Raw genomic sequence first — 10,250 nt, 5'->3', positions numbered from 1 at the left:
CAGGCTGCATACTTGCACTTGCATTGCAAGGAATGGGGGAGGTACAATTGAACAATACCCTGGGACAAGAACTTGCACGGGGATAGTTGCAAGTCTGCATCTTCTGACGCGGCAAGGATCATTTCTGATGGGCACACTTTTAGGCAGTGACCTGGGTGTCAGAGATGCTTCCAGGGGTATTCCCCATGCTGTTCCCATGTATTTTCAGCACTGTATGCATGTGTCACACAGCACATGGTCAGATAAGGTTGTAAAATGTTAAAATGACATTTCCCGGTGAATGCATTTGTCACGGTTGAAAGCAATACAAAAGTGCAAAAACGTCTAAAAAATGCTACTTGTTAACATAGCCCAAGGTGTGGAGGAGTATTTTTTGGGGGGGGTTATTTATTTTACCTTATACACATGTCTTTACCCTGGAAAGGAAGTTCCTTAACATATTTCACAGGAAAGCAGTTTCAGTTTCATTTTTGAATGTTTTAAAAGACTGCCGTCAGTGCCGCGCCAAAAATGCTCAGGTCTCCCATAGACTAACATTGGGCTCGTTGCTCGGGTCGAGCACCCGAGTATCACGGCCAGCTCGGCCCGAGATTTGAGCACCCGAGCATGTTAGTGCTCGATCAACACTAGCGTGCACGGCTGCTGGTCCTCAAACCGGGTGGACCAATCGAAGCCCGGCGCGCCGTACACCCACTCAGGTGCCGGAGGTGGAGGCTCCGCGAGGGAACCCAGCAGAAGGTTCCTGACTTCAGTGCCCGGGAGTGGAGGTTCCGGGAGGGCAACAAGTGGAAGGTCCTCAGTCAGTGCCCGGGGGTGGAGGTTCCGGGCTGAGCAGCTGCTCCAGGGAGGGCATGGCGGGGTACGGAGAGTGTTGGTGTAGGAAGCCCAGGAGCAGGTCGGCGCTTGCAGCGCCCGGGACAGGGGATTTCTTCCCACCTGCTCCTGTGCTGCACACGGCCTCCTGGTATTCAGCGGGTTCCGCTGGGTTGCCGCTGCTGCCATCCTGTGCTGCTCTACACCGTGCTGCAAACTTCTCCAACAGCTCGCTCCTCCACTTGGTAACTGCTGCTTGCTGGGCCCGGTCCACTTGTTGGCTCAGCTCCAGAATCTCACTCTGGAGGAACTCCGCATCCTCCGGGGATAACTTACTGGCTTCTCCCTCCAGGGTGAGGGGGGTCGCTTGCCACGGCAGCAGGCCAGAGGCGGAGGCTTGATCCTGACTTCCGTCCATGTTGTCTGCCGGGTGCGGTCTGTCTAGACTGGTTAAGACCACACCCTGTCTCCATTCCTTCTTTCCTCCTCCTCCTCCTCCTCTTTCGGGGGCGGTCCCATGGCAATCTGCTGTCGGTCACTCCTTGTGACGTCCTCCCTGCCTTGACGGACACATCTATGCGGACAGTCACAGTTGCAAGGGGCAGGGTATGCTTTTGGCGCCATTCTGGGACCCGGCCCACGATGGGAGGTTCCATACTGTTGTCTTTGATCACGCACATAATGGCGCCCGTTCTTCTGGGGCGGGCACCACATTCAGTATCATTACACAGTTCTTTAGGCACACTTCACCCACCGATAAAAGGTTGGTCACTTATCTTGTTCATGACTCCAGAGCTGACGCGCCCCCTGGCAGCTGGGCCTATGGATGCCGGTATAGGGGATATCACCGTGGCTGGCCCGGTCCGTGACCCAGGGCGGTCAGTAAAAAGGGGAAGATATTGGAGGATCTGGGGAAAGTGTTTGTGACGCCACCTGTGGAATGCAGCCAAAGGGAGCTGCCACTGCGGAGCAGTCCTCTGGAGCTGATGTTACGGCAGCAGGGATGGTGTGGCTCTCCACAGGTAGAGCTTGCTCCTGGGCAGTGTAAGGCAGTGAAAGTTGCACTGGGCGTTGTAGTGCAGGGAGGGAAAGATGGCGCAGATAAAGAATGGACGGAGGCAGTGCGATGCAGTCATCCGAGTCTTTTCTCACAGTTCTTATGACAGTTCCATTGGTGCACTGTACAGTTGTCAGCCTCCCCACGTCGCGCTGCGTTCACCAGGCAGGGGTTCAGCACTTCCTCAGGTAGATTAGGAGCACCTGACAGAACTCCACTTTCTGTGTTCCTAGCTAGACAGTCTTCACACTGGGTCTGTCTCCCTCCTGCCCTGTGCTTCCCACTCTCAATCCCATTTGGGTGCTCTGAAGCCCCTCCTGTACGTTGGAGTTCCCGGACCTGCTTGTCCCTCACGGGGATTAGAATGAGGCTTCAGCAACTGACTATATAAGCCAGAAGCCTCCCAGCCAAGACCTGGAGTTACACGGCTGGACCAGGGGTCCGTCCCCTTCATGCGGCTTACGATCCCTGTCTTCTGACAGATGCGGGGCATACGGGTGCCGTCCTGCACTCGCCGTACCCGCTAGGATCCCTTCCTTAGATCGGAGCCTACTCCTCTGCTCCCCTCCTGGGCCTCTAGCACTGGGCCCTGCTTGTGGAGCAGAGCTCCTAAAGAGACTCTGATCCCTGACTGTTCTCCACTGACTCCTCTACCGAACTCTCCTGCCACCCTAAAATGGCTCCCCTTTATATACCTACTACTATAGTGCTCCCTTAAACTACTTCCTCCACCCACACCCACTACTGGTTCCCCCTACCTCTGGGTTCCCCCTACTCCAGCCTGGGACAGGGCTCAGCAGTTGCGCTCATGCATGTTGCCCCTCCAGCCGGCCTGGAGCAGTGTAGTGTTGAATGCGGGTGTTGGGGTTCTGGGCAGCACTCCCTCCTTGTTATGTTCTGCTACCAGAGCTAAGGAAAGAGAGGAGATCTGTCCCTACGATACAACTCAGCTGAATCCCTACGATGTAACAGGGAACCTGATCCTGCGATCAGACCTGCTAAAGTCCTAAGCTAGTCTGTACGGAGACCTATAGATGTGGGGAAGGAATCCCTACAAGTACTAAGGACTGGGAGGAAAATGGGACACCTCCTAACAGAAATAGTAGCAGACAGACGAACAAACAAAATATATAGAACATAGAGGTCCGTAGACCAAGCAAACTAACAGAGTTAGATACAGAGCACAGGCTAGCTAGAAAGTAGTTATACAATGAAGTCCAGCAAAGCCAGAAGGGCGGAGCAGGATAATATAGGCCAACAAGGTCATGTGACCAGCAAAGGAAAAAACCTAAGAGCAAGGTTCTAACACTCCTCACCTGAGAGAAGGAGACTCCACACCTCTGGGTGAGGTGCACTATCTCTGTGGTGACTGAACCATCAGGGGCACCACAATTACAAGTCCCATTGTTTTCTGTTTGATTAAAGTGGGCTAATATATGGCTAATCTAGCTGCCCTAACAAATGTTCAGTTCAAATACCCGCTCCTTGTTCTCTAGGCACAAATTGCTTAGAGGCAGGCGATTACCCTCCTCCCCACAGAACACATGAGAACTCATCTGTATGTTGGGAGAGATGGCTGCTAGCCAAATAGTGTATGGCCAGGCCACAGCTATGCCACAAGGACTTGGCTGACTCCTTTTCAGTAGAGAGGAGCGGTGTTCGACTCGAACTGTTCGCCAATCTCAACTTCGAGCTGTTTTGGGCGGTGTTCGAGCCGTTCGGCGAACACGAACAATTTGAGAAAAATTCGGCTGTTCGAGGTTATGTTCGATAACTGTTCGTGCACCAAAATCATAACTGGATTTTTTCTCAGTAATGCTGAAAATTAATGTTAATACGCAGTTTGAGTGTACAGCGGGGTGGGGGGAGGGGCAGGGGATGGATCTCTGCATAAATAATGAAGATCTCCATTTTTTTTTCTCTTTGCACCTCCCTACTGTAAATGCGGGAATCTGTCAGCCGATCAGCAGCGCACACGGAGCGAACTGCTTTTTTTCACACAAGCAAGGGCATGTGTCATTGGCAGTGTATGTCACATGTCCTTGCCCTATAAGACCCAGCCATTTTCCCCGTCACCACCATTTTCTCACTGCTGCAGCTGCGTGTTAGACGGCACTGCTGTTGCTGTGTGCGCTATACTTTGTGTTAAATCCAAGCCAATTTTCGCACAAATCTACAGATAGCTTGGGAGTAGGGAATAGTTGTGATTGCAGTCCTTTTGAGGACTAGGTTACATCAGTTCCTATCACTTTTTGCCAGGCAGGTCTGTACTAGTGCTGTGCAAGTTTTTTTCACAGCATTTGGCTAAATCTAGCAAAGCAAATCCTTTTTGGCCTCTTGCAGTGTGTTAGTCAGTGGAGTAGCCTATCTGTGTTGCAAGCTACACCACCTGTGTATGGAATGCAAATTTTTTACTGCACCTAGTGAAGGAAAACCTTTTGGGCATAGCATCATTCTATTAGTCCATCTATACTTACCTACACCAGGTTGGAAATTCAAAATAATTTTTATCTGCATCTAGCTCTGAAAAAAATGTTTGGCTTCGGCTTGTAGCAGCGTGTGGGACTTGTTCTATTAGTCCATCTATACTAACCTCCACCAGGTTGCAAATTCAAAATAATTTTTTTCTGCATCTAACCCAGCCAATACTTTTGGGCTAATACCACAGTTTGGCCACTCAGCTCTGCTCGGTTCCCATTCATTGTTTTTTGTGCAAACAACTCCAGAGTTGTCAATTAGTTAACCACCAAAATGAGTGGAAAAAGGCCTGCTGCTTGTGGAAAGGGGAATAGGCATGTTGGGAAGGGAAAGAAAGGTTGTATCCATGGGGTAGGTGTTAAAGTAACAGTAACATCTGCATAAGAAAGACCATCTTCCAGCCAAACTAAGATGTCTACTTCTTTTAGCGGACAATGTGAGAAGATCCCTTTCTTACGGCCACGCCAATCGCTACAAATTCCAGATGAGGCACAAAAACAGCAGGTGCTTCAGCGGATATCAAGTGCTCCTTCAAGTGGGCTCTCCTCCACCTCAACTTCAACATCACAAATACTCCAGTCCTCAGAGGTGTCACCCCAATCGCACTTGCTTCCTCACAGCTCCCAAGTCTCCAGCTGCCCGTCTTAATATGGGGTAACACAGATGGTGGAGTCTGCAGAGCTGTTTACTCATACTATAGCCTGGGAATCAGAGGTCGGCTCCAGAGCTTCTGTGAATCCAGACGAGGAAATGATCTGCACTGATGCCCAGAATCTTTGAGTCGGATCCAGGACCAGAGGCAGAAGGTTCTGACCATAATGTAGACCCTCGTTCCCAAACTGTAACTCCTGTTGGTGGAGACAATGAGGAAGACGATGATGAGACTCGTATACCTGATTGGAGCGACAACTTTAGTTTTTTGTCAGGGCAGGAAGAGGTTGGCTCTGAGGACGACGGGTGTGATAACACACAGGGTGGTGATGATGATGAGGTTGGAGATCCCACTTACTGTCAACCCACAGTTAGCCAGTCTGAGGTCAGCAGAGGAGGTGGAGGAGGATGCTAATGACGACGAGGTCAGGTTGCGCCTTCCTGGACAGACGTAGTACTGGAAGCACGTCAACAACTGCATCCTCAAACACAACTCTGCCTCTGACCACAAGTCGTGGTGGCTCTTCAGGTCGCATGGGTGCTAAGCCTTGCATAGCCTGGGCATTTTTTCAGATCGATAAGGATGACCCAACTTGTGTTATCTGTAACATTTGTCAGCAAAAGCTAAGTAGAGGCCAAAAAATACATAGTTTGAGCACTTCATGCATGAACCGGCACATGGATATGAAGCATAAATTGCAGTGGGAAGCTCACTGTGCTACAATGCGGCCTAGCCGGCCGGGCCAACCGCCGTCTGCCACATCTTGTGCATCCGCGGCCTCTTCATCCTCTGTGACTGGGGGGACAGCAGTCACACCTGTTTTGGGACGCAGACCTGCCACCTCTTTACCTGCAACAGCCAGCGTGATTGGCAGGTCATCATTTTCTTTGGAGGTGGAAACACCAGCTGGTGTTCAGCGCTGTCCGACATCGATAGCACCACCTTTGGATCAAGGCAACCTAACATGTCCGCCTGCATCTTCCTCACGGACCGGCAGTTTGCCGGGGACACCCTTCTCAACCTCGTCTAAGCACAACAGCCAGCCCTCAGTCCCTCAGATGTGGACAAGTAAAAGACCATTTCCTCCTAGCCATGAGAAAGCTAAGAGGTTGAATTTCACCATCTGCAAGCTTTTGGCTACAGAAATGCTGCCTTTCCGCCTGGTGGACAGAGGATTTTCGAGACCTTATGTCTGTCGCAGTGACCCAGTACCAGATGCCCAGTCGGCACTACTTCTCAAAGAAAGGTGTGCCTGCACTCCTCCACCAGCATGTCGCACACAACATCACAGCTTCTTTGAGAAACTGTGTGTGTGACAGGGTGCATTTCACCATAGACACTTGGACGAGTAGGCATGGACAGGGGCGTTACATGTTGCTGACTGGGCTCTGGGTAACTATGGTGACAGCAGGACAAGGGGCTGCTGTCCAAGTCTTGCCGCCCCCATGAGTTGTGCGTCAATCCTCTTTATCTCGAATTTCCTCCACTGCTTCTGCCTCCTCAACCTCCTCTCGGTCCTCCACCTGCACCCAAAGCCTGTCTGGTCATTCCACAAGCTTTCTAACTGCGCAGAAGGGATCCTGCACACCTCCTTACTATGCTGGCAGCAGGGCTCAACGTCATCAGGCGGTTTTTACTTTGAAATGTCTGGGAAATGTGAGTCACACAGCTGAGGAGTTGTGGTCAGCTCTGGAGAACCAATTTCATGAATGGTTGTCTCCACTGGACCTGAAACCAGGGAAAGTCGTGTGCGACAATGCTGCAAACCTGGGTGCGGCCCTTTGCCGAGGCAATGTCACACGCGTGCCTTGTATGGCTCACATGTTGAACCTGGTTGTCGAGCAACTTTTAGCCCACTATCCCGGACTAGATGGCCTTCTGCAGAGGGCACGGTCGCTGTGTGCTCACTTCCGCCGTTCGCATCCCGCAGCTCAGCGACTTACATCTCTACAGAAGTCGTTGGGCCTGCCACTTCACCGGCTAAAATGCGATGTGCCTACCCGGTGGAATTCAACTCTGCACATGTTGCAGCGACTGTGGCAGCACCGACAAGCCCTGGTGCAATACGTTCTGACGTATAGCCTGGGCCAATGAGATCCAGAGGTGGGGCAAATCACGCTGGAGGAGTGGTCTCAGATCAGGGACCTATGCACCCTTCTGCACAGTTTTGAAATGGCGAAGATGTTTATTGCTGACGATGCCATTATCAGCATGACTATTCCGGTGATTTACATGCTGGAGCACATGTTAAACAGAATTCGGAGTCAGGTGGTGGCAGAAGAGGAGGTGGAGGAAGTAGAGAAGGAGGAGTTGCATGAGGAAGGGCTAACATCTGCAAGGTCCAGATGGTCGGCAGCACCAAGGCGGCAGGCATGTGAGGGTGGGGGAGATGGTTTTACCAGGGCGCATGGTAGCAGCCAAACTAGTGAGGAAGGTGCAGGAGTGGAGGACGAACTGATGGAAGACTCATCAGATGAGGGAGACCTTGATCACATTTCTGTTGTGCGAGGTTGGGGGGAGAGGGCAGAGGAAGGAAGCATGATTGTTACCTCGCCACCAACACAACAGGGACTTGGTGCTCCTGGGTGCGCAAGACACATGAGTGCCTTCTTGCTGCACTACCTGCAACATGACCCTCGAATTGTGAGAATTAGAAATAATCCTGACTACTGGGTTGCCACACTTAGATCCCCGGTACAAAAGTAAATTTGCAGAAATTATTCCTGCCATAGAAAGAGATGCACGCATGCTGGAGTATCAGCAGAGACTGTTTCAGAATCTTACATGTGCTTTTCCACAAAACACTAGTGGTGCACGTAGTGAGTCTCACAGTTCCAACTTGCCAACCGTGGGACCGTCGAGTGTTCAGCACTCAAAACTTAACATAAACACAGTATCTGCTGGTAACATCAATTTTGCGGAATCATTTCACCACTTTTTTAGCCCATCCTTTGCAAGGCCACAGGAGACAAGAAGTCTGACATAGTCAACGCCTAGAGACGATGGTACAGGAGTATATCCAAGTAAACATTGAAGCCATGACTGTGTCACTGGACCCTTGCTCTTTTTGGGCTTCCAATCTGGATAAATAGCCGGAGCTTGCCACTTACGCCTTGGAGATCTTGTCATGCCCCGCAGCCAGCGTTCTGTCTGAACGTGTGTTCAGCGCTGCTGGTGGTGTGCTGACAGATAAGCGCACGGGGCTCTCCACTGATAATGTAGACAGATTCACGTTCATAAAGATGAACAAATCATGGATCCGAAACGACTTTTCTACCCCTGTGTCATGCTGGGGAGAGTAAAAGCTTGATGATTTGTTAAAATCACCTCACCAACCGTTATAAGCTTTCAAATTACTAATCATGTTTATCTGTATCTTGGCTGGAAAATAATTTGGGCCTTGTAGCAGTTTACAGCACTGATTCTATTAGACCATCTATACTAAACTCCACCAGCTTTCAAATTAATAATAATTTTTTGCTGCATCTAGCCCGGAAAATAATTTTGGGGCTCCGAGATGCGCAAGACACATGAGTGCCTTCTTGCTGCACTACCTGCAACATGACCCTCAGATTGTCAGAATTCGAAATAATCCTGACTACTGGGTTGCCACACTCTTAGATCCCCCACACTCTACGATCAACCTTTTCATTTTAATAAAGAGCAAAAAAATGGTCATTTTTGAAATTATAAGCATTAGCCGGTTATTACAAACTGTAATCAAACAGTTTTCAGCTCAAAAAACTTTATTCTAGGTGATGTTACATTTGCACATAGGACCCCTTGTTCGAAAGGAGCTTCTGAACTCTCTCGTCCATTGAATTTGTCAGGTTTTGGATGGTTTCTGCTTCAATTGTTTTGCATGAGGACAGAATACCCTCCCAGAGCTGTTGCTTAGATGTGAACTGCCTCCCGCCATCATAGGCACTCCTTTTGATGATGCTCCAGAGGTTCTCAATGGGGTTGAGGTCAGGGGAGCATGGGGGTCACACCATAACTTTGTCCCCTTTTATGCCCATATCAGCCAGAGATGCAGATGTTATGTGCAGCATGAGACTGTGCATTATCATGCATGAAAATGATCTTGCTGCGGAATACACGGTTCTTCTTCTTGAACCATGGCAGGAAGTGCTGTTTGAGAAACTCCACATACATTATGGAGTTCATATTTACCCCTTCAGGGATCCTAAAGGGGCCGACAATCTCTCTCCCCATGATTCCAGCCCAAAACATTACTCCACCTCCTCCTTGTTGGTGCCGTAGCAGTGTTTGCATGGGGTGTCCATCAACCAGCCATCCTCCACTCCATCCATCTGGACCATCGAGCGTTGCACGGCACTCATCGGTGAACAAAACAGTTTTGAAGTCAGTCTTCATGTATTGCTTGGCCCACTGCAGCCCTTTCTGCTTGTGTACATTAGATAGAGGAGGTCGACAGGATAACTTGCGCACAGCTGCAAACCTCTGAAGGACCCTGCATCTTGTTGTTCGGGGGACGTTGGAGGCACCAGCAGCTTCAAAAACTTGTCTGCTGCTATGACAAGGCTTTTTTGCCGCTGCTCTTTTAACCTGACGTAATTGCCTGTAGGAAAGAGTCCTCAATTTTCCCTTATCAGCACGCACACATGTGTACTGTGAATCAGCTACATACTTCTTGATTATGCGATGATCAGGATGAAGTGTCTTGGCAATGTTGATTGTAGTCATGCCTTGACCTAAACAATCCACAATTTGTTGCTTCTCAGCAGCCGACACATCCTTTTTCTTTCCCATTTTGGCAGAAAATGTAGGCTGCTTAATGTGGGACAGCCTTCTTAAGTAGTCTTGCCTTTCATTGGACACCCCTGCCAAACTAATTAGCACAGGTGTCTGCAATTGCTTACAGTGATATAAAGAGCCCTGACACACATCACCATCAATGAGTTTAACTGACAAACAAATTCTTCCCTTATCACTCCTAAACACTTTTTGCATAATAATTTGGAACACAGTGTACATGTGCTTTTCCACAAAACACCAGTGGTTCACGTAGTGAATCTTACAGTTCTAACTTGCCAACCGTGGTCTGTATGGAGTTGTTCAATAAAGGGCCCAAAATTAAGATTACATAGACGGGAGAGGTCTCTATGAATACGAATTCCTAAGTATTTGATACCCTGTGAGGGCCAGGCAAAGGGAAAGTTGGACTGGATGGAATCCTGTATGGATTTGAGGAGGGAGACATCGAGGGCCTCAGACTTCGCTGCATTG

The sequence above is a fragment of the Phyllobates terribilis genome, unplaced genomic scaffold (genome assembly GCF_046119375.1).
Source record: "Phyllobates terribilis strain yellow unplaced genomic scaffold, ASM4611937v1 Scaffold_123__1_contigs__length_5148117, whole genome shotgun sequence".
Taxonomy (NCBI): domain Eukaryota; kingdom Metazoa; phylum Chordata; class Amphibia; order Anura; family Dendrobatidae; genus Phyllobates; species Phyllobates terribilis.
The sequence above is the reverse complement of the archived record's forward strand: the minus strand, read 5'-3'. Positions refer to the sequence as shown.